The 24,704-nt window shown below is 42.0% G+C and overlaps 1 protein-coding gene and 1 non-coding gene across 2 annotated transcripts in view; one reads left to right on the plus strand and one right to left on the minus strand.

Moving 5' to 3' along the window:
* Positions 1-24,704, minus strand: part of Map2k6 (mitogen-activated protein kinase kinase 6) — a 123,238-nt gene that overhangs the window by 77,635 nt on the left and 20,899 nt on the right. The gene's annotated exons all lie outside the window — the stretch shown is intronic.
* Positions 3,939-4,045, plus strand: LOC111754208 (U6 spliceosomal RNA). The gene has a single exon (XR_002788914.1). It is a non-coding gene; the product is annotated as a U6 spliceosomal RNA (small nuclear RNA).

Genomic DNA, 24,704 nt, shown 5'->3' on the forward strand with positions numbered 1-24,704 from the left:
TGTGTGATTGATGAATAAAATGGAATCTTTCTGGCCTGAGCTTTCTCCCATCAACTGGTAAGCTGACAGACTTGGCAACAAACGCTTCCCCCTCGCTATCAGTCAGACATGGACAAGGCCTCAGAGGCCTCAGATGACCCCAATGGGCAAATGATGCCTTTGGATGCTAATTCTCAGCTTTCTGGGGAGGCGCTTAGGGATGGCCCCAGAGGAAGTGGAACCCCACAGCTTTCTCAGCAGCCTGCTTTCTCAAACCAGCTCTCTTTAGAACAAAACAAAATGAAACCCTGTTAGGCACCATAAACAGTCAGAAAAGCAAGTAGCCAGACAGTGTTTACAGGCTCTGTCTTCCACTCTTCGGGATCATTGACCCAACAACTCACAGAGTCTGCAATGAAAACTGGAAAAAGAAATCTCCGTGGAAGGACAAAGGAATGAAGACAAATTTCTTTCCTGTCCCTCTGGACCACAAGCTAGCAGTGTTGCTAGTACAGGTAAACAGGTAAGAAACATCATGTTCAGACAGGTGGGCCAAAGGGGGCATGTATAACCCTAGAGGAAAAGATTAAAGGAATTTGCAAGAGCTTTCTTCCAACCACTTCAAGAGCTGTCAGGTTAAAAGGGGGAAAGATTTGTTCTGAGCTACTGCAAGAGGCCAAGGGGTAAGGTATTACCAATTGCATGACTATAAAAAGAACCTTCTTCCAAGTGTTAATCACAAAGGGTAGTGAGTGTTTTAAATCTGCACCATACAGGTTCTCCTCAGATTTTTCTAAGGAGCTCTTCCTTCTTTCAGGCCCATCAAAGACTGATCTGAACTAACACTCTATCATCACCTATTCTTTCCTTGTGCTTCCTGCCTGTGGTAACCTAGTCTCAAAGCATCTATGACTCCAAGTGACTCCTCTATTTGAAGCCCCAGTCTATCAAGTCTTAAACACAATTTGCACTGGTTTTCTCACTGATCTCACACCTTTCAGGACTATATGTTTCCCCCTCATCATCCTCATGGCTGTCACAGATAAGACAGCCAGGCTATCTCTATCCAAATTTGGCCTCCTTTGCTACCTCCTCACCTTCCTCTTTCAAAGTTCTCTCACCAAGTTGCAGGTCATTTCACACCTCTGGGTGCTGCTCATAGAGCTGCAGTTCCTAAAATATTGTTGCCTTTCAATGAAGCACCCAGGGAGCATCTTTCAACATTCAGCTCAAGCAGAGTCCTTGTGACTAGGACTCTGCCCATTCTCCACCCCATTCTTACCGGATGTTCATCACTCCCTCCCCACCACTTGGACCCTTACTTTCACTGTATGTGTAGCAACTTGTTCTGTTTGATGACATGACTATCTTGTAGGAGTCTTACTGAGTATGTAAAAAGAAGGAAAGAATGGAGAAAGAAAGAGGGGAAGAGAGGTAGTGAAGTGAAAAGAACAGAAGGTAGGAAAGGAAGGAGAGAGGCAAAGAGGGAGGGAACAGAGGGAGGGAGACAGGAAAGAAGAAAGGAAGGGAGAAAGGAAGAGTTGCCCTGAATATCATGATTTTTTTTCTATTTTTTTTCAATCTAAGTATTGCTCTTCCCTCAAATGTTAAAGCTTTACAGGTTCTTAATGGGAAGATAATGACTTATTTAGCTATTCTGAATCCAAATACATGCTGTAAAACAAAGAAAGACAACACTAATCTGAATCACCTGTGGAAGGTTAAACATCACACAAAAAAATAGGTACTAATTTAGCTGAAGGAATTTAGTAATTAAAGAAATGAGTTAAAATAAGTAGCTTAATGCTAAAAAGGAAAATCATATTAAACCTGAATCTGTAAAACATGTTTGTAAGTACAAAAACTTTCAGGGGCTGACGACTTTCCTGCCCTAGAGGTTGGCAAGTAAAGGCAGAATCAAGTCCAACATCTCTTGGCTTAAAGGCAGACATTCATGCTGAACTCTGCCCACCAGCAAAGGGAGGGTAGGACTAAATATATGACTTTTATATAGTTGCCAACCTTAAGAGGTTTGCTTTAAAGTGCTCTACAAGGTCAATGAGTTTGAAATAGGGAAGTCCCTTTGCAAGAACAGCTTTGGTGAAGAAGCAGGCAGAGACAGCACACTCCAGGCACAGAGAGATGAGTGAGCCTGCAGAAACCAAGCACAGGGCAGTGACAACACATGCTGAATTAGACCTGAGCCAGATGCACAAAAGCAATGGAAGTTACTAGAAATGGCCACAGATGCAACAAAACTTTTTATGTTTTCTCAGAACTCAGATGCCAGGTATATTTTTCAATAAAAGGTGAAGGGACACGTTGATAATAGGGAGAATGAAACCTAGGCAGAAAACTGAAGGCAACAAGAGAATGACAGTGCTATTATCAGCAGCCAGGAAATTGAGCAAGTTGAAGAATATGGATCGCAAAAGAGTTAACATTAATTTTGAGGGAGCCTCTTTACAACAGAGTTTTGGGGGAAATCACAGATAACTCAAGAGCTAAGATTTGCCCTGGGATGCAGCTCTTCAAACTTCATAGTGACAGGAATCACCCAGGATATTTAACACACAGTGGTTCTCTCCACTAAGAATCTGACTCAGTGTTGGTCAGGCCCTGTGAATTTGCACACAGGAAGGAAGAAAAAGGAGGAGAATAAAAGTGAGGGAACAAAGGTGCGTAGATAGGATGTATTTAGAATTCCTTGCATCTGAAGGTGACTGTGTTGTAGGTGGTAACTGGACCTTACTTTGAAAGCAATGCTTCTCAGAGTTTAACATGCATACGGATCTTCCAGGGATGCTGGTAAGATGCAGATTCTGAGGCAGCACATCCAGGATGTGGTTGCAGATCTTGCATTTCTAACAAGCTCTCTCATGCTGCCAGGCCACTGATGTGTAGGCTCAGGGATCATACATGGAGTAGCTAGGGCCAAGCAAAAGATATACTTTAAGGATCAGACAAACCCTTCTGAAAATCTAACATGGGGCTCCTTCATACAGACACCTGCTAGAGACCAAGCACTGAAGACTTGCAGATAAATATCAGTCAGTATGTGGGGTAAACATATCAATAGGCATGAGAAAATATTGTACAGTCCACAGCAACCTAAGTCCTTTTCCCTAAATATTTCTTGCATGTACACAAGAGTAACTACTGGCACTAGTAGCACTACAGGAAGTGATAACTTCATCTTGTAAATACCCAAGCTGTATCGTTCAACAGAAGAATCTCTCATCACAGAAAGTTGCTAAGATCTCTCAGAGATAATTCCCCACTGAGAAGGTCTCCCAGGAAAGACACACATTCACCAGAAAGGCCGATTCCACCATTTCCATGTGGTTCTAAAAGCAAAATCATATATGCCAAAATAGATTATGAGACGGTCCCATGGGGCAGGCCTTTTGGGGCAGTAGGTGAAGCAGAAGTTGACTTTTATCTCAGTTTTTATTGCTAAAAGAAGTAACAGAGAGCAATTTTACAATAGAAGAGAGATGTCATTAGGCAGCAGTGTAAGAGGTGGACTTGAGGACTGATAAAAATGCATCTGTAAGGCTTAGTCATATGAGAGTTATCATAAAGATAATCAGCATGCAGAACAAAGGAGTTTGCTAGAATTGAGAGGTGAGAGACATCAATGGATAAAACTAATAGGGATTGGTTAGAAACCAGCAGGAAAAAATCATTTAGGGTGGAGATCACCCAGTATTCCTAGCATCTGCTGAGGAAATTATGGATCTAATCAAGGACATCCTTACAGATCATCGAAACTCACCCTCTACTTACTACATCCACATAATGAAAGTCACAAAAGTGTAGGGCAGAGATAAAGAAGTATGAGTTTCAAAATCTGATGATTACAATAACAGAGAAAGTTAATTCCAGCCAATTGCTAGAATTAATGACATTTTGAAATTCTATAGACAAAGAGTTGCCTTACTTTAAAATTAAGTCTCGTGCTCACTTTGGCAGCACATATACTAAAATTGGAATGATACAGGGAAGATTAGCATGGCCCCTGCGCAAGGATGACATGCAAATTCGTGAAGCATTCCATATTTTAAAAAAATTAAGTCTCAACATAAACTTCAGGCTATTCCTACCCATGTTCCCTACACAATGATACCTCAGGTCATGAACTTAATTGTTCCATGATTCTGGAAAAGAAAGTTACTTTGTGTTTGTGCAGGAAAGATAGTCATGTCATGTTTGTCACTCAACACAGAGTTTGTAAACAAAAACAAAATTGCAAGATGTAGTGGTATACATCTGTAATCTCAGCACTCTAGAGGCTGAGGCAGGAAGACTACCATAAATTAGAGGCCTGTCTAAGCTACATAGTGATTTCAAGGCCAACCTAAACTACACAATGAGAACCTGTCTCAAACCACTGGGCATGGTGGCACATGCCTGTAATCCCATCACTCAAGAGGCTGAGACTGTGAGTTCAAGGCCTGCCTGGGTTACAAAATGAATTCAAGTCCAGCCTGAACTGCATAGTGAGACTCGGTCCCAAAAAGACAAATAGAAAAAAAAAAAAACATATTGGGGAGGGAAGGTCAAACAGAAGTATTCCTGAACTAGTTACCACTATAATAGTGCACAAGGTATATCCCAAAACTCAAATGTTATTTTGTTCCAAAGGGGTTCAAAGCATGAGCATTTTGGCTCACAGTTTCGGAGGCTTCAGTTGATAATCAATGGGTCCCCTTGGTTTTGGGCCTATGGTGAAGTAGCTCACCATGGCAGGAGCACATGGCAGGAGATGCATACCTCCTGGCAGTTAGGAAGTAAAGAGAGACATAGGCAGGGGATGGACTCCCATTAGACCCCCCAAAGACTAAGACCTCCAACTAGATCCTACCTCTTGAAAGCTCTACCATCTTCCAATAGCATCAAGCTACAGACCAACCCTTTAATATGTGAGCTCTTGGAAGACATTCCAGATCCAAACCATAGCAGTAACCAATTCTCAGAATGTGGTATTTGGTTCATGAGTATCAACATCAACCTGAAAAACGTTCAAAACACCAGATGTCACCACTGCAGACCTCCTGAATAAGAAGCTGGGGATAGGACCAGTGATCTTGTTTCCACGGGTCCTCTAGGTAATTCTAACACAGACCTGTTATGGCTTATGTCTAAATGTCCCACTAAACCCTCTTGCAGTCATATGTGGGGATTTTCAGAGGTGGCTGGATCTACAGTGTGTGATGCTAGGATTAAGTATGTGTCTGGGATTAAGGTTATGTGATTACTAAATTAGCCCATTGTCAGGGGCTGGGGATTTAGCTCAGCAGCATAAGCGCCTGCCTTGCAAGCAGGCAGTCGTGAGTTTGATCCCTGATACTGATAAAAATGAAAAAGACAAAAATAAATAAATAAATTAATTAATAAATAATAAATTAGCCCATTGTCTTAGTTATTTTTTACTCGTCACTAAAACTAAATACCTGATGCCCAAAGTTGGGAAAGGGAAGGTTTATTTTTGGTAGTTTTTGGAGGTTTTAGTCTATGTTTAGTTGGCTCTAAGGCAGGGTGGCATGGAGGGGCTGCAGTTTACGGTGGCTGCAAATAGCAAAGTGGAAACTGGCAAGAGAGAGAGACAAAACTTTTTTCATCCATTATATTGTATGTTGGCTCGACCCCTATGTGGGTGTAGCACTAACACCATTAACCTAAGTGCTAGACAATGAACCAATCACAAATGTATAGTGCAAATGCATGAAGCCTGGGGACCACCATCATAAACCATGATATTCTACCCCTGACCCCCAGGACTCACGTACATCTTTTATATAAAAGACATTTAATCTATCTCCAAGAGTTGCCAAAGTTTTAACAGTTTTAGCATTGCTGAAAAATTTAAGTATTATCTTCTTTAAGATCGATGGCAAACTCTTAATTGTAGTCCCCTGTATAAATGAAACAAGGTTAAACATTTCTGAAATGTAAAGGCACAAGATAAACATCGCCATTTCAAACGTTACAAAAGGGGGAATATAAAGCATTGGAAACAAAGCAAGTCTAACATCTAGCAGGGCGAACACTAAGTCCTAGAGTTTTATGCTCAGCATTTGAAGCAATCTGGTTGTAAGCTCTAAAAGGCTTGGGTGATTTTACTCCCACAGCACTTTTAGGGATTTTAGTTTTGTAGCTTTTTTTTTTTTTAAACTCTCTCTTTTAAACTTTCAAACTTTCTCTTTTTGCAGCCTTTTTTTGGATGATCTACATTTTTGGCTTTTTTAAACTTTTGGGGTCTCTACTGTACCTTTAGCTTTACCCTTACATCTTTATAAATTGTTCTCTCAGGGGCCTCCTGACACTGGCCTCCTAAGCCCCTGGCAACTGAGGAGGAAGCTATCTTATCCTCAGATTTGTGTAGGTTTTTTGTACCTAAAATCAGTGCCGTGTGGATGACACCAAGGTTTGCTGCCAGTTGGAGCAGTAGCCAGGAATTTTTTTTTGGGGGGGGGGGCTATGGGGTCTATTGTCTGGATTGCTGAGCTCTGTGAACCTGATTGTGAGGAAAAGTTTTTCTATGTTGCCACCATTTTGGAACCTCATGTAGCCTCTGTTGCCATTTTGAAACATGTTGTTCTGCAGCTTTGTTTTTTTCATCAAATTTTTTTACTTTTGCAGTTTTGAGACTGTAAATGGTGGAGACCCACTGCTTTTTGGGATGTCCCATGGCTATCTTTTTTATCTCTCTGTTTGTTTTTAGCAATCAAAGTCTCAATTTTACCTTTATAATCTACAGCTTTACTGGAGTTTTGTTTTGGTTTGGTTTGGTTTGTTTTGTATTATTTTTAGCTAAACTCACAGTATTGTAAATTATCCTGCTGGGCTCTTTGCTCTTGATTTGCAACATAAAACTGGCTAAAAGCTCCCAACAGCAGCCATGCAACAGCCTCAACATTTGACTGCCTTAAATTTTCTTTGCCAGATTAATCAGTCTATTGCCTTTAGTCTCAGTCTCAGTCAAAGAGCAAAATGTAGAAACTTTCTGTCATAACACACATCATGGGGAATCCAACAACCAATACAGTCCTTTTGCTCAACAGAAACATCCCAAGCCTAGTCTTTATCATGAGGCTTTCTTTATCATGAGCCTTTTAGTCCCCTGAGCTCTGACTAGAATCTCCTCTACAGAACAGCTTAAGCTGCTCCAGCTCTATGCATCCAGGCAACATGTCTGAACCTTTTAAACTCTGTCACAAGCCATTTTTAAAGCCTCTCCAAAACCATAGTCAGGTATAGTCACAGCAAATGACTCCACTCCTTGGTACCAAATTCTCAGTTACTTTTTACTCATCACTGAGACAAAATACCTGATGCCCAAAGTTGGGAAGGGAAAGGTTTATTTTTTACAGTTTTTGGAGGTTTTAATCTATACTCAGTTGACTCCAAAGCAAGGTGGCATGGCAGGTCTGCAGTTTATGGCAGCTGCAAACAGCAAGGTAGACACTGGCAAGAGAGAGAGACACACTTTCTTCCACTCATTATATTGTATGCTGGCTCCACTCCTATGTAGGTGTTAGGACTGACACCATCAATTCAAGTGCTAGACAATGAACCAATCATAAATGTATAGTGCAAAGGCATGAGGCCTGGGGGCCACTGAAATAAACCATGACACCCATTGATTGGTTTGGTGTAGTTCTAGGGGTGGATAATGGGAAGGCTCAGCCAAGTAGGAGTGATACCCACCCTAAGAGTGTGTGGCCTGGATAGAATATAAAGGTACAGAAAGAAGGCCACTGCCTCTTTGCTACTTCACTGCTTTGCTGCATTCTGCCTGCCATGGATCATTTCTCCTCTGTGATACCACTCTGCCATGCAATCCTGACTTGGAACCAGCCAATTATGAACTGAAACCTTTCCAAACTGTGAGCCAAAGAACCTTTCCTCCTTTAATTTCAGGTGCATTTTGCTTCAGAAATGAGGACGTAACTAAGACAAGACCACAGTGTGGGAACCATTGTCCTAGAGCACTGTTAGATTTTCTGAGTTGGTCAATGCTCAGATTCTCTGAGGTTGTGCTAAGTTGTGTTAATTCTTATGCACATGCAAATGATTTCCATCCACTAATGAACCCCCAATGGTCACAGTCTTATAGGCCTGAAAGATATTAACCAGTTTCACACATAAACTTACGCTAACATTCTTTCTTCAGTATCTAAATTCTCAGTCTTCTAACTTCATCTGTGAGTCAGTTTTGCTGTTCATGTGTGTGTGTGTATGTGTCTGTGTATGTATGCACACATATGTGCATGCTAGGGGGTCTCTCATCCTGAGCAAGTATTCTACCACCGAACTATAGCCCTAACCCTAGTTTCTCTCCCCCATTAATGAATAAGACCTTTAAATTTGTTCAGTGTATATTTCTATGAGTTATCACATTTTTAACTATTTGAAAATTTTATGTTTAAAATGTTGACTTGGATAATCAGTGTGAAATAATTCAGAACTTCATACATGTATAAATTTTGAGAAAGACAACAGTAAAACCATGAAAAATTGCTTTCAAGGTTTCTACTTAAACTCTGAGGAAATCTAGTTAATCACATAATGTATTGAAGAATTAATTTGCCAGGTACACTTTTGAGTGTTACATTTTTACCTGAATTTACTCCACAAAGACTAGGAATAGGTCAGGGTTAGGTAAATGTTGGGCGCAGGCGCTCAACATACCATACCCCACCCGGGACTAAGGACCACGCCAGCTTCCGCAATGCGCTACGTCCCTCTTTAAATTAGCCAACCTGTGCGCACTTCGTGCTCACTCCGTACTCTGTGGCAACTCCTGATTGGCCACAGCTGGATATGGTAGCCGGAGCCTGCGTCCCATTCCCGCCCTGCTTCCTTGTGGCAGCCTGTGATTGGTCACGGCCAAATATATAAACCAGAGCCCGCGTAAATAAACTAGCAGTTAACTGTCGTCCACAAGAGCGTCTCCTGTCTCCTGTTTCATTGGGGCTGCGCCGGTCAACTGGTGGCCCGTACGGGGAGCCCGGAGCACTGAGACCCTCTCTCCGACGGAACAGAGAGTCAACAGGTAAAACCGTCAAGCGCCAATAGCGGGGGCTACTTGGCGGGCGGGGGCTGACAGGTTAAACTGCTCAACGTTGGTAGCGGGTGCTACGCAACAGGGCCGGGTAGCGGGGGCTATCGGGCAACCTTGGGCGGACGCGTCGCAAGGGTCAGGAACTCGTAAAGAGAGTTCCGGGGGCCGTAAAGAGGCCGGTTTGGGGGGCGCCGTAAAGGGGCGCAGGGACTAAGCTGTCCCTGTATAAAAAAAAAAAAGAAGAAAAATATAAAATAAAAAGAAACTCTTGAAATTCCGGTTAACATGGGTAACACGGCTACTCAGCCACTGTCAGTCGCCTTAAGTGACTTACTGAGAGAAAAGGGATTACAAATGAAACGAGAACAAATTCAAAACTTCCTCGATCAGGTCGATAAGGTAGCACCTTGGTTTGGTCCCACGGGGTCCGTTACCATCCCCAGCTGGGATAAATTAGGGAGAGATCTTGACTTTGCAGCAGAAAATGGCCTCCTGGAGCCAGGAGTCAGACCCCTTTGGGCAGTGGTGAGAAGCTGCCTTGCAGACACCTCTTGTCGTGACCATATAAGGGCTGGCGCCATGGCACTTGATTACCATCAGGTAGAATCCTCCCGTGAGCAATCTCGCGAGTCCAGTGCCACAGGCGAGGTGACCCCACCCAACCCAGAAACAAAGGACTCGTCAGATAATGAGGGGGAGGAAGAAGAAGTATACAAAATGGTGGATGCAGACACCACCGAAAGAGGGGAAGTCACACACACGCAGTCGAGAGGGCCTTACTCTGAGGTCATAAATGAGCTGCAACGCAGGATTTCTCAGAGTAAATGGATCAATGAAAGCGAGTACGGGATCCCAGGGCCACCCCGTATAAGACCTACGGCTCTACCTCCCGACCCGCCAGATTATCATGCTTACCCCAGACCCTGCCATCAGCTATGTAGCTGTCCGCAACGGGTCCAGACGTCCCCTGGGACATTCCAGGAAGACCTTTGGCATCAAGTCAAAAGAGAGGACCCAGGAGGCCTGGGCCATTTTCTCCAGGCTTTTCCGGTTGCTGTCGATGCTCAGGGAAACAGAGCCCACCTGCCTATAGATATGAAGGCGATAAAGCATCTTAAGGAGGCCAGCACCATGTACGGTGTTAACGGGGCGTATACCCTGTCCCTAGTAGAAGCCCTGGCAGGAAATGCCATGACACCTGCTGATTGGGCCAGTTTGTGCAAGGCAGTGCTCAGCCCAGGCCAATATCTTGATTGGAAAGCTTGGAATGTTGAACTTGCCACAGAACAGGCCCAAGCTAATGCCCAGAACAATCAGGCCGCCTGGAACGCGGATATGTTATTAGGACAAGGGCAGTATCTCAATACCCAGCTGATATTTCCACAAGAGGTGTATGCACAGATAAATAGAATAGCCATACAAGCATGGAAACGGGTCTCGGCTAGGGGAGAAGTCTCAGGCCACTTGACAAAAATTTTGCAGGGCCCGAGCGAGCCTTTTTCAGATTTTGTGGCCCGCATGATGGAGGCGGCAGGGAGAATTTTTGGGGACGCAGAGACAGCCATGCTGCTCATTAAGCAGCTCACAGCTGCTCTGGGTCTGCACCAGGTGTAATTCGTTAACTTGGCAGGAGTCGGGGCTTGCCATTGTTGACGGCCCTACCACGAGACAAAGCAGAAGCCGCATCCAAACTTATTCAAGAGCAATTAAAGTTAGGCCATATCAAACCCTCAAGTCTATTCTGTTTAAACAAAAGGAGGGTATTGCCCAGGGCATGACACCTAGGGCCAGACTAAATCTCGCCCTCTTCACTTACAATTTTGTAAACATCAACCCACAAGGATTCACGCCAGCACAGCTACATGCCAACCCTGTCGCACCCAAACATGGTTGGGTACGCTGGAAAGACCTCCTGCATGGGGTGTGGAGAGGCCCCAGCCCAGTACTTAGTTGGGCGAGAGGGGCGGTCTGTATCTTCCCGCAGGAAGAAGGCAGCGAACCTGTCTGGGTCCCGGAACGCCTGATACGTCCCTGCAAACCACCAGACCCCGACCCAGAGGAAACGTCAACCACAGAACAGGGGAACCAACAGGAGCCTCACAAGCCAGACCTAGCAAGTATACCCACAACTCCCATTAACTATGGCACCTTGGCCAACTCCCCTGGTTAGTAGCCTCCTTTTCCCTTCCTTCTTGCATCTCGTACGGTCCTTGCAGCCAATGACTTTTCTAAATTGCTCCACCGCAACCTGTTATATGTTACAATGTTGGGATAACAGTGCACTTTCAGCTGTTGTTATGCAGGTACTCCAGTTCGCACCGGTTCCAGTTATGGCGGACTCAGACGAGTTTCCTGTGATCCAGCTCGGGCCAACTCTCCAATTGGCTTTCATAAAGGAATGGGCAGGAACAGGGGCTCTGGCTACCATAACTACACTTGCCGCATTAGGCAGTCTACTTCTGCTCTGTTGGATTCGCAGACAAAGGAATAGGGACAAAGTATCAAACAAGCATTGCTGATCATGGAATCTGGTCAAAGCCCGGCAGCATGGCTCGCCATGCTGTGACGCAGGTGTGGAGCAAAGCATCGCAGGGGGTGTCGTCCTTGGCCAGGAGACACCCCGGTCCCCATGTTGGTGAGCATGTGGGTTTGGCTCATAAAACAATACTCCCGCCCCCTCCAAAAGAGCACCAACGAGTAGTGAGGCACTGTCATGACTGCAGCGTGACACCTCACGAGGGGCACCGATCTCTGGAGACCCTGCGTCAGTTATAAAGAAAGGGGGAGATGTTGGGCGCAGGCGCTCAACATACCATACCCCACCCGGGACTAAGGACCACGCCAGCTTCCGCAATGCGCTACGTCCCTCTTTAAATTAGCCAACCTGTGCGCACTTCGTGCTCACTCCGTACTCTGTGGCAACTCCTGATTGGCCACAGCTGGATATGGTAGCTGGAGCCTGCATCCCATTATCGCCCTGCTTCCTTGTGGCAGCCTGTGATTGGTCACGGCCAAATATATAAACCAGAGCCCACGTAAATAAACTAGCAGTTAACTGTCGTCCACAAGAGCGTCTCCTGTCTCCTGTTTCATTGGGGCTGTGCCGGTCAGGTAAAGATGAAAAGGCTTCCCCAAAAATACTAATTCCTAAAGATGTAATTAGTAAGAGACAGGAGCAACATTTCAGGCTCTGCACTATTGATACCTGAAAGGTACAACATAAGTGGGCATGGTGGCACCTGACTGTAATTTCACGATGAGGCAGGAGAGTTGAGAGTTTTAGCCCAGCCTGGGTCACTCAGTGACTTAGTAAGACCCTGTGTCATTCACTGATTCATGTGTACTTACATGTGTGTATACACACATACATACATATGTACTTATATAAATGGGCTTGGGATGTAGATCAGTGCAAAAGCTCTGGGTTCAATCCCAGGGCTATGTACAAAAAGAAGATTGGGGATGGAATGAAGAGCAGTATTCCAGTCTCAACACTACTGACACTGGGATCTGATCATTCTTAATTTCAGAGGATGTCTCCTGCACTGTGGGATATGCACAGCATCTGTGAGCTCTCCCCACTAGATACTAGTAGCAACCCTCACTCTGCTGTGACAACTAAACATTCCTCAAACATTGCCTGCTGTGCACTATTGGGCAACATCACCTCCAGCTAAGTGTTGCAAAGAAAAACAAAGATGTTTTTGAAATAATAATAATAATTTATAAAAATCAACGTTGTTTTTTACCAAGCAATCTGCTTACAGTATACTTTCACTTCTACCAATTTTTAACTTATTCATTCAAACTTTATAAACAACTGATGAATCTAAATTGTTGTAAGAAAGGGAAAAGGAGTGGGAAAGAAGAAGAAGGTAATCCAAAAATATTTCTTGTAAAAGAAAAAGAAATAAAGAAACAAGAATTGGATAAACTAGAGTTTAAGACAAACAGAAAGCAAAGAAGTAGAAATTGCAAGTGTAATAATAGTACAACTTTTTTGATTCTTTCTGAAAAAAAAAAATACTAATAAAGCAACGGGGTTATGGACAGGATAGTAGTACTCACTAAACCTCTACATGTTCTACCACTTTCCTAGTCTTCACTGCAGCTGGGTTTGAAACCTCAGAAGGTGTCTGCTGGGAAATCCTGAAAAGACTTTCCTTCTTAATTAAGGCAATGAACAATGGGACATAGAGGAAATGTGCCCCCTTCTCTTCCTGCTTTGGATAATGTTATGATATTGAGGGCTTAGTAGCCATTCTGTGACCAGAAAGAAAGAGTTGAGGAAATCAGAGAGAGTAGAATCACCATCCAGAGCCATGACATGACTAAATCAACACTAAAACAGATAGTTTCAAAGAAGGGGCAATAAACTCCTGTTGTTATAGCCATTTTGATCAGATGCTTGGTTCTACCAAGGTTCAGATTCTTATCCCCTTCATAGCCCCTGACTGAATAAAGCAACTCCCGATCTCTACTACAGTGCCTGAGAAGGCGCAACAAGCAGTGTGTCCCCACCTGGAAGAAACTTCATTGAAGGTTTTGTACCCTTCTCTCACCAACAAAGGGGAAAATAAATGACTATTAAGCAAAGCGCACTAGGTCTTTAAAATCAACATTAGAACCTCCCATTTATCAAATGAAAAGGGTAATGTTTGCAAGAAAAGTGCCATAAAGATCCCTTTAAAAAGTTCTGATTCAGAATTATTATTGACTTACCTATATTTTCAAGTTAATTTTAATATATCTTTATAATCTTTCCTTGAATTTAGTGTCCACCTGCCCTATGTCTCCTTAACATTCAACAAAAATCACCATTAGCTCAGCCAGTTAGGTTCTCTTTACGAAATACATAGTATCAAACACACATGTGCCCAGGATGACATTATAAGGCAATTATATTCCTTCTGGAAGGAGAACATCTGTCCAGACCATTTGCTCTGCTGAGGCTGGCTTCTGTGGGTAATGACTTAATCACTGGAAACTTTCACCAGCCTCAAAGGCTGTCACCACACTTGCTGATGGAAAAAGCACTTCTAGCTAGAAATGCACATATCAGCCAAATCACAATCGCTCCCTGATATTCCTTTAATTTTTTTTTTTGTCTTTTTTTTAAATCAGTACCGGGAATCGAACTCAGGACTGCGCGCTTACAAGGCAGGCACTTATGCGACTGAGCTAAATCCCCAGCCCCTGATATCCCTTTTATTGCTTCTACCAAAAACAAGACAGAGGTTTTTTTACTATGTCATTAGGAAATAAGTGTTGTAAGAATACTAGACACCTTGTGGTCATAAGTGCTTACCTAAACAGTTATATTTGCCTCTTTATTTCAGCATCTAAAGGAAGTGTTGAAGATGTCTTTTCCTTCTTTAAATCCCAGGAAGTTAAGTCTCAGGCTGGGCTGCACATGGGCCTCCCCCAGGGTGCTTGAAAATCTAATGACTTAACTTGCTGGCCCTATCCCTGGAATTCTGATGAATTTTTCCACATGTGGTCCACACACTGTAATGTCTATAAGCTCCCCAGGTGACACCAATATACAGTGAAGCCTAAGACCTGACCCAGGGTCAATGGAAAATAAAAGAAAATGTGACCAAGAGCTACACCCAAGAGAAAAATAACTACATGACATTTACAAAGGGCTAAGAGAAAGAACTATCAAAAGTTCCTCATATTATCTAATACTTTAGAAAATCAACTATTATCAATCAACAAGTTAGTTATGGATACACATATGGATATATATGTATCAATTTCAAATTATTTCAAAGACAAGAGTGGCCATGAAAAAGAGATCAAAATTAAGAAAACAAATGTGTTTGATTTCCTTAATCCTAAATCTTACCTCCAAACCTCCATCTACATAGCCACACTTTCCTTTTTCATTTTTTAATTATTCTTTGCTTCTTAACACCTTAGGTCAGAGATCAGCCAACAAACATGGCATGCTAAACCTTTTGATAAAGCTTTATTAGACTACAACACTCAGATTCATGTTCATGTCTTCTGTTGGCTTCCACCTCACAGCGACACAGCTGCGGCACAGACAACGTGCCCTGCAAGAACCTAAACTATTTACTCCATCCTGTTACAGGAGTTTTCAGATCATTGCTCTCACCTATAATCTAGTTTCTGGTGCTGGAATTAGTACAGTTCCTTTTTATTCTCCTCCACTAGTGTCCAGCCCCAGAAATCTGAACTCCTGTCAGTCTCAGTTGTCTCCAGAAGTCACTCTGACCCAACAACCTTCTTGGGGACTGGGACATCTCAGTGTACTTAGCTAAGGCCTGTCACTGTACGATTACCAGCTTTTGGGCCAAATAAAAGCAAGCACCAAAGATCTCACCCAGAAGCTGCAACTCAGTGTACCAATGTTCAGAAGCAAACAAGATATGTATTTTATATCGTGCTTCTCCACTATCTAAATGGTAAACCTCCTCAATCAATTTTAGATATTTCCCAAGTAAATTTATTGTCATTGTTTACTTTATCACTTTGGTAAAACTTAAACAGTGCTCTTTTTTATTTATTTTTTAATTTATTTATCTATTTTACTGGGGATTGATCCAAGGCTTCGCACATGGGAAGCATGTGCACTATGCTCCTAATACCACCTATGCATTTTAAAGGTATCCTTATAGGTCTATTTCTTTGCAAAACTTTTACTACAATGGCATAAAAATGGAGGCTATTCTAAGGACACTCCCCATTCTTATTGTTTGCTTATTGTCACCTGCTTCGTCTCTACAGAGGGTTTTTTGTGGTTTGGTTTGAGTTTGGCTTGGTTTAATCTGTTTTACTTTTCTTTTTTAAAAACAGGGTCTCATTGTCAATTCAGGCTGGCCTGGGACTCACACTTCTCCTGCCTCACACTCCCAAATGCTGAGATTATGGACATGCATGATGGTGCCTGCCCCATTTCTCTGTTTCTAAAAAGAAACAAAACACCACTTTAATGTTTTCAGACCTTGCCACCTTTGGTTGGCATTAGGGAACTGGTCCACACACAGACTCATTCCCAAGCTGTTCACCTTACTTCATGCTCAGCACCAGTCCCCCTGTCTCCACTTCTCACAGGACTCATAAATTCTTCAAACTGCCTCTGGTCGCCAATTGCACAGTGACATCTGGGAAGCACCACCTTGAGCACCTCCTCCTTCAGTTGCTGAGGCATCTTCACTCATTCAGTAGAAGAGAGTCACTTCCCACGGTTCTGGGCCTCTCCACAGGACAGACTGCATACCCAGCGCAGACTCCCCTGATGATGGGCCAGGTCAGCTCCAAAGCCTTCCACTGGGACCAGGTGAACCTTTGTTATAGCTGTTTCACCATCCAACCCTCCTTCTGCCAAAGCCACTTTCTAGCACCCCAACAAATGCTAATCCCAAGAACATCCAAAAAATCCTCTATATGCAGATCTTCCTTTTTTGGTTTTGTTTCCTGAAGGCCAAGACTCAAACCCCAGACTTGTAAATCATAAACCTGACCATGTTGCTCCCTTACTAACCATTCTGCCTCCACTGCTTATCACCTACATGCACTGAGGCCCTAAAAATAAATTTTGGAATGGTACACAAGGTATCACAATCAACAGACTGCTAAAAAAACAGCTCTCCAGGGCAGAGGAGAGAAGGTCCTGATCTGCAGCTTTTGCCCAATTTCCATGCTGTAAAATTTTCTCCACTGCAGATTTCGAAGTAGCAATGGTTTATCAACCAGCTTTCAAATTTCCTCATTATTTCATAACTGCCTCTCAAAAGCCAGACATAAGCCAGCTCCAGTATGCCACTGATACCCTCACCATTATCCTCTTTACTTCTACTTGATTTCAGCCAGGACAAATTTACACAGTTCTTCGTTGGCCAGGATGACTTGGGGTTCTGTGTCCCTTATTCTTGCAATTGTTTCAGTCTCAAATATGCTTTCTTTCCCTATCTGACTCATTCAGACCCTACTCAATGCTTTGGATTCAGCTCAAATAAAAACTCTGCAAACATTTGCAAGATTCCCCACAACCCATTCTTCCCACTTCAGTGAAAGGGTAAGCAGAGTCCTCTTTCCATTGTGTTTACATGGACCTAATCATGAGGTTGGGCATCTATTTATATATATATATATATATCCAAACGAAAAGCAAGGATTTGAACACAAGCAACCTAGCTCCAAAATCCATGCCCTTAACAAGGTTAACAAAAAGAGAGAAACAGGCTCCTTTACAACTTTCTGCCACTGTCATCAAAGGATTAGAGGTATCCCTTTCAAAGACTGACACTTAGAAGCTCTGGCCTTTGCCCTTGACCCTGGCACACCATATACACCAGATGACCCATGACAGTTACATCCAGCTAACCCTGTAACACCTGCTCAGCTGTTGAGGGGAGCTTTCTTTAAAAAAAGAAATGAAATGAGGAAAAGAAGGTTCCTCCCCCTTCAGCAATGCAAACAAATTCTTCAAGTGATGCAGCCAAGAGTCAGGATAAGGTAAAACCCTCAGAGGACATCGGCTCTCCAGGCAGTCAGCTTACTGACCAGAAGGAAAAAGCCTTCCCATTACCTGGGGACAGCTAAAGAAGAAACCCACGGGTGTCAATAGTGGAGACGTGGCTGGGGGGAAAAAGCAGAAGGAAAACACAACCAATAGGGAGAAGAACCTTGGCCAGGAGTGGCCAGGATCAGGAATGGGGACTGGCAAACACTCTGACTGCAGTAAAGGGCCAGATGACTGTGATGAGACCCTGGCATCCCAACCTCAGCCTGGGGACAGGAAGGCCCACATCTAACAAGCTCTCTGCACACTGGAGGCCAGCAAAATGATGGTACTTTCTAAATAGAAAGTTGGACTGCACTTACGTGACAAGAAAAACAAAAGTGCCTTTCAGAAACAGTTTCATGAGAAACATGGTTAAATTAGATCTGAGCACTTAGAAAGCTAAACTTGACTCTTTTTTTTAAGTACTATGGTATTTCTCTACAGGACTAGACAATTGAACCATTGCTTGATTTAATAGTGTGGTGAGGAGTCCTGGGGGATATAAATTGGAAACAGGAAGACAAATTAGAGATAGCTGTAACAACATTCAGGTGAGTTTGTCATGGCTCACTTCCCTTCATCTCTACCCTAAGAGTCACTCTGTTCTCTCTCTGCTGTGTTTCAAATGCAGCCTCTCAATTCTGGGTCGAAACAGCCCTATCTGCCAAGTGACCTTAACAATCCGACAGTTCTTCATTTCCCCAGACTCAGCACAGTCTCCTCTTTAGCAAGTTTCCTCTGCCAGGGCTCCCTGCTAGAGACCAGCATCCTTGGCTCCTGCTGGTCCTGCTGTGTCATGAACAGCCTTCCCTCGGTCCACTGACACACACCCTCTCAATGCCTCTGCCAGCCCCAAGTTAGATCAGTGCTCTAATTTGCCTTTGTACAGGATCATCAAATTCTGGCTCCCAAACGACTTTTATTTACATATGACTGATTGCTTTGCATGTAGGAAACAAAGACCACCCTAAAACAGTTATATAAATCACCTACATCATTAAACCTGTTATAAGTATCAAACTCATGACTATTTCACACAATTATGTAATTTGATACCTGAAAAACAAAATGATTGAATCTAGCGATTGTGTTTTGAAGCATCCATTCACTTCCCAACAAGCTCAAAGGGTGGAGGAGGCATTCACTGGTGCGCTGGTGCTATCTGCGAAGAGCACTAAAACGATGCAAAAAGCAGGCTGGATAGGAGGAAGGATGAGCAGGCTGTCTCTGGAGCACCCCAATGGTGGTCTGCTCCCCTAAGTAGCTACTAACTTCAGGACCTCAAAATAAATTGCTCAACCTCACTCTGCTTTGGTTTCCCTCACTTTCTAAAAGGGAGAAATAAATGCCTGATAGGTTAGCAGTGACAGAGTAATGGGCTAATACACAAGGGATCCAGCATACAAGAAATGCTTATAAACATTGGTGGAGAAACTGAGGTACAGAAAGTAAGTGAGCTCAGCCAGTGCTGCTAGCATTGATTCTTATTCCAGCAATTCAATCCTTCCACGCTTGGTATCCTTTAGGCTTCCTGTACGTCACTCACAAAACTCATTAACCAACATAAATCCAGACTTTCTCCCTGTACTGTGTTCTCATTTTCTGGGAGAATTCTAGAGTGCGTCACTTAACTGAAACTGTCAATTATTGACTTGATTACATAAACACGGTATTCTTAGGCCAAGTGATAGACCCACCCTTCCCACACCTCAGTTTCTATTAATCACCAGAAGACACTAAAGCAATGAGAGCTACTCTTAACCTAAATGAGGCAGCAGCTGGTAAGACAACATGCTACATACCCAAAATACCTTTGCTGCAGGGGGAAGAAACTGTTTGTATTGCCTAAAGTCTTTAACTCCTTAGATGTCTGTGCGGGAGAGGGGAGGGAGGGAGGGAGAGAGAGAGAGAGAGAGAGAGAGAGAGAATACCAATGTGATTCCTGATGCAACGGGACATACATATTCTAATGCCTTGAAATAAATTTGAACAAAACCTAAAATTGAGAAATCTGAAATTAAACCTGGTGATAAAAAATACCTCAAAATAAGGAAAACAGACCTTCACAAGGTTTTTTTTCCAAGTCAAAGCATAGAAATTTGCCATATCCTTTATATAAATAACTGTCCTTGAGAAGCAAAGCCAATGTACACGTCCTGTTACCTCAGTCATTAAGCATAAAATCAGGGCCCTTTCAATAATATGCTTTATGATGCAGGCTTCAGATACAAAGCTTTTATTCTTCAAAGAAAAGGAAATTCTTACAGGGAAATATCCAAGATACAATGAGAATACAGGGAGAGAAATGTAGAGATTGGGTCCTAGGCTTAGGTTCATCACTTATAGTTATGTAACTCCAAAACAAAACAATAGTTTTCCCATCTGCAAAACAAGGAAAGAATACTTGGTCTACCTCATCAAGTTTTTAAGATGGACCAAATAAAATTTACCTGTGATGTTATCAATGATTTCTGAACATCGCTCACAAATCAAGGAAATGCTGCCCACATTTTAAATTTTCACTTTGTTTCATGAACCAGAATTAGCTCACTGACAGACCTAGCTAAGGCTGAGCCAGCCCTTTTGCTTTTGAGGTCAGTAAGTAATCTAAGACTCAAGAGCTTTCTCTCCACTGCTCAACTTCTCTGAGTCGAGTTTCCTTCCTCTATCTCAGAGAGTTGGTGCAAATGAACTCTGGGTTTCCCATGACACTCCAGAAAGAAAGTTGATGGCATGCCTAAACAGATAGCAGGGAGTCTGCAGTAGACATCTGTCATGCATTTGACATCTTGATCCCCTTCTATGTTGGGAAAAATTCTCCACTTCTTGAGGCAGAGCCTTCTTCCCAATAGCAGAAACTAACAGTGCTGGACACTTATTTTCTCAGCATCCTTTGCAGCTACAGTATGGGCTAAGGGCAGCTGCTGCAATATAGAATCAGTTCCTAGTGATGCAAACAGGGAGAAAACCTTATGACCCTGTTTGCCCTCCCTATTCACTGGATATATCACACAGCAAACCACACAGAGAGAGGAGAGAAAAAAAAGAAACCAATGTATACATCCAAACTGTAGTCCCATGGTACAGAAAGAAAAGCTCAGTGGTTTAGATTACCCAAAAACATCAGGACCAGCTCTATTCACACCTTTTATACAGAAGTACAAGGGAGTATCTGAAGAGCATGGCATTTTTAGTTTTTAAGACAAACCTGAACTTCGGTCCTTCCCTCTATCGTCTCTCCTCTTCCAACATCCTAAGGACCAGATGGCCCAGACATATTCCAGTTGTTCTGAGGAATTCACAGGCCATAACAGGATACATTCATGGCTCCTCTGCTTTTCTCAGGCTCTTCTTTGTTGCAACTAAAGTGTGTTCCCTTTGCCACTGAACTCATACACTTCAAATCCCAGCTCAAATGTCACTTCCATTGTGAGGCCTACTTAACCCACCCCTAAATTAATCATTGCTTTCTCCGTGCTGTTGCAATCTGTGCTATGGCCATGATGCTTTTCTTGGTTTGAAGAATGTCAGTAGCCTTCCTCCTTCCCTTCACTCAAGTTGCAAGCTCCTAGGATAATGAACTATCCCCTTTCTATCTCCACAAAGAAATCCTCCTTTCTTTTTCTTGTCATCTATCTTTTTTCTTTTTTCTTTCTTTTTTTTTTTTTTTTTTTTTTGTATTTTCAAGACAGGGTCTCACTACGTATTTCAGATTAGCCTCCAGCTCATGGCATTCCTCTTGCCTCAGCTTCCCAAGTGCTAGGATTACAGATGTGCACCATCATGCCTGGCCTCATCTATCTTTTATTTTGCTTTGTAACTATTTATATTTTAGGTTTCTCATATAACAGAAAATGTATGATGCTTAACTTTCCATGTCTGGTTTATTTCATTCACTTAGCATTATGGTGTCAGGATGCATCTGTTTTCCTATAAATGATACAAATTAGGCTTCTTCATTACCAAGTAGTATTCCATTATGAAAATATACCACATTTTCTTTATCCATTCATCTGTTGACGATCATATAGGCTGCTTCCAAACTTAAAGAGACATCCACTCTCAAGTGCAAGTGTACAAAGCTGGTCCTTACCCATCTTTTTTAAAATAACAATTCATACCCTCTCAAGAAAAAGCACTCTGACTTTGTCAACTGAATGTGAATAACATAAAAAATGGCTGTAATTCAGAGAATATTTATATTCTAAAGAGAAGTCAATGTCTGACACTGCCTCAAATAGTTTGAATGACTTTACAAAAGCCATTTAACCTGGCCAAATAGAAGAAAGAATATAACCTCCCTGGTGCATTTACTGCCAGTCCACGAACTTGTTACTCGAAATTCAGAGGCAGGTCAAAAAAAAAAAGATCAGGAAAAAAGGAGTGAGCCACAGTGTACTCTAGCACTCGAGCTGAAGCCTGACCAATGCACAGAATTTGAAGGACAGATGAGGAGAGTGGTCGTTCTAAGAAGAGGAACTAAAAGAATGATGTTATATATCTGAGTGAAATCAAATTAAGAAACTGACCAGAGCAAAGAATGCAAGCCAAGCAGTGAGAAATAAGCTGAATATAAACTAGATGGTTTGGGTAGGAAAATACAATGAAGCACCCTAGAAAACCAAGCAGGGAATTCTGGGGCTTGGACTAAGCAATAAAGTAGCAAATACTATTTTACATTAATAGAGGCCCAATGGCTACAATTACCGTATTAACCATTAGGTATCAGATTTTTTACATATTACAAATCTACTATCTCATTTCTTCCCTGAATCAAGCCTCTTTAGTTTTTATTATCATCATCATCCCCATTTAACATATGGGGTTATTGAGATTTAGTGAAGTTTAAATCAATTGTTCAAGGTCAAACCGTTTATAAGTAGTAGAATCAGATTAAACTTGGACTTTCTGCCTTAAATATGCTCCTATGTAAGACACACTGAAGGACAAATGGACAAGAGAATCAAACAAACCAGATGAAGGGTTCATGTTTGGAAGACAGAAAGGCAATATAAGAAGTAATCAAATGGATAAAAAGTAATAGCACTATATTATAAAATATGGATTTCTAATATGTAGGGATAGTTAATAGAAATCACAAGAGATATTTTTAAACGGTCACTTTCTCTCTCCACTGGAGCAGTGTTAGCCAAAGCCTAATGATGAGTGAGGGTTTTTTCTATCAGTCTGCTCTAGACCACTCACTCTACAGCAACCATGGAGGTCAGAAGCAGGGTAATAACTAAATGCCTCTCTCCCCTCCCAACCATGGAGTGAAGGCCTAGTAAGGATTCTTGAACTCCCCACCCCACCCAGCAACAATGGGCCCCATCCCTTTGCCTGTCAAAAGAGGCTTAACCAAGACCCTGTACCTCCGCCCTCACTTTACAGTAACCAGGCAGCACCCCTTTTACCACACCAGGATGGCATCAGTGGTCATCTTCAAAATAGGATCAAATAAGAACCAGTGTCTTGGGGCTGGGGATTTAGCTCAGCGGCATAAGCGCCTTTCTTGCAAGTGTGCAGTCGTGAGTTTGATCCCTGGTACGAAAAAAGGCAGAAAAAAAAAAAAAAAAAAAAAGAGAACCAGTGTCTTATAGCACAAAAGACATCCAGGCTTCAACCAGAAGTCAATCACGATACCTCAAAACACGAACATCTCAAATTAGTTGAGAAAAGACACCCAACATCGAGATGATTAGACATTATAATTACTTCACAAGGATTTTAAAGTAGGCATCATAAAAATGATTCAATGAGCAAATGAGTAAGCTAGAGACAAATGACAAAAAAGGAAATCTCAGAACAGAACTAACATATATTTAAGAAAGACAAATTTAGAACTACAAAACACAACCAAACTTTCTTTAAAAGTCAATGGATGGTCTCTAAACCAGAATGGAGATATAATAATAATTATTATTATTAAAAGAATTTAAGACACTTCAGTAGAAATTGCCAAATATCCAAAATAGGACAAAAAAAGTACAGATACCCAGGAATGGTTTGACCTTACAATATGTAACATTTGTGTCATTGGAGACTCAAAGAAAAGACGAAAGAGACTGGTACTGAAATATATTCAGAAAAACAACGACTGACATTTTTTAAAATTTGAAAAGAAAATTTCACACACACATCTTTGTACACATATATACTTTTATGGATTCATTCATACATATATGGCCTGCTAAGCAAATCCAAACAAGACAAACCCAAGCAAATCCATGTCATAACATATCATAAGTAAATGTCTTAATTTAAGAACTACAGAAGAATCATATCTATGAACATCCAATTGCATTAGCCTTCAATACATTCTTATTCTTTGTAAACCTTAGTCATCCCCTTTAGTAAGTGTTAATAACTACTTCAAAGTTATTTTAAGATTCAAATAAGACAATACTTAGTATTGAGCACAGTGTCTGTCTGGTGTGTAAGCATAATCACTCAAGAAATACTATTCCTACTTTTGGAAGCTAAAGTAGCTATTTTGGTCACAAGGAGAGCCAACCAGAAGGAATGCTATTCTCAGGATGCAAACTTAATACAAAAAGAAAAGACCACCAGAAAAAGAAGAGGAAAAATCAAAAGAGCATATAACATAGAAGACTAAACTGGGATATAGTGTAAGGAAGAGAGCTTTAGGCACCAGAACACAAAAACAGTATCAGACAGGATATACAGTGAGGTCAGAAGACAAGTCCAATCACTACCACCATGGCTTACTAAGAGACGTATCCTCTAGGAGCATCTTCATCTCCCTAAACTTCAACTCTCATTCCAGAAATGGGATAATAATCTTGACTTTAGATTTATCATCGCTAAATCATTCTTAAACCCCAGAGTGCTTGATACCATAGACATCTAATAAATGGCAATAGTGTTATTATTCAAAACAGATGAATTAATAACAGGATAGATACAGAGGGAGATGAGAAGTCAAGGCATGGATTTATGACTGGGGTGAAGGGTGTAATGTCTACTTTAGTTGGACCTCTTAGCTATCAAGAAAACTCAAATGTCGAGAGCAAGAAAGAGCAGAGCGAGCTGGAGACCTCACAGGAAAACAGATTAAAAGAACTTTCTCTGCAACTCTTGAAACACTGAAGTTAAAAA

This window comes from Cavia porcellus, unplaced genomic scaffold, assembly GCF_034190915.1.
Source record: "Cavia porcellus strain 051 isolate PalLab524CR breed Dunkin Hartley unplaced genomic scaffold, mCavPor4.1 scaffold_12, whole genome shotgun sequence".
Taxonomy (NCBI): Eukaryota; Metazoa; Chordata; class Mammalia; order Rodentia; family Caviidae; genus Cavia; species Cavia porcellus.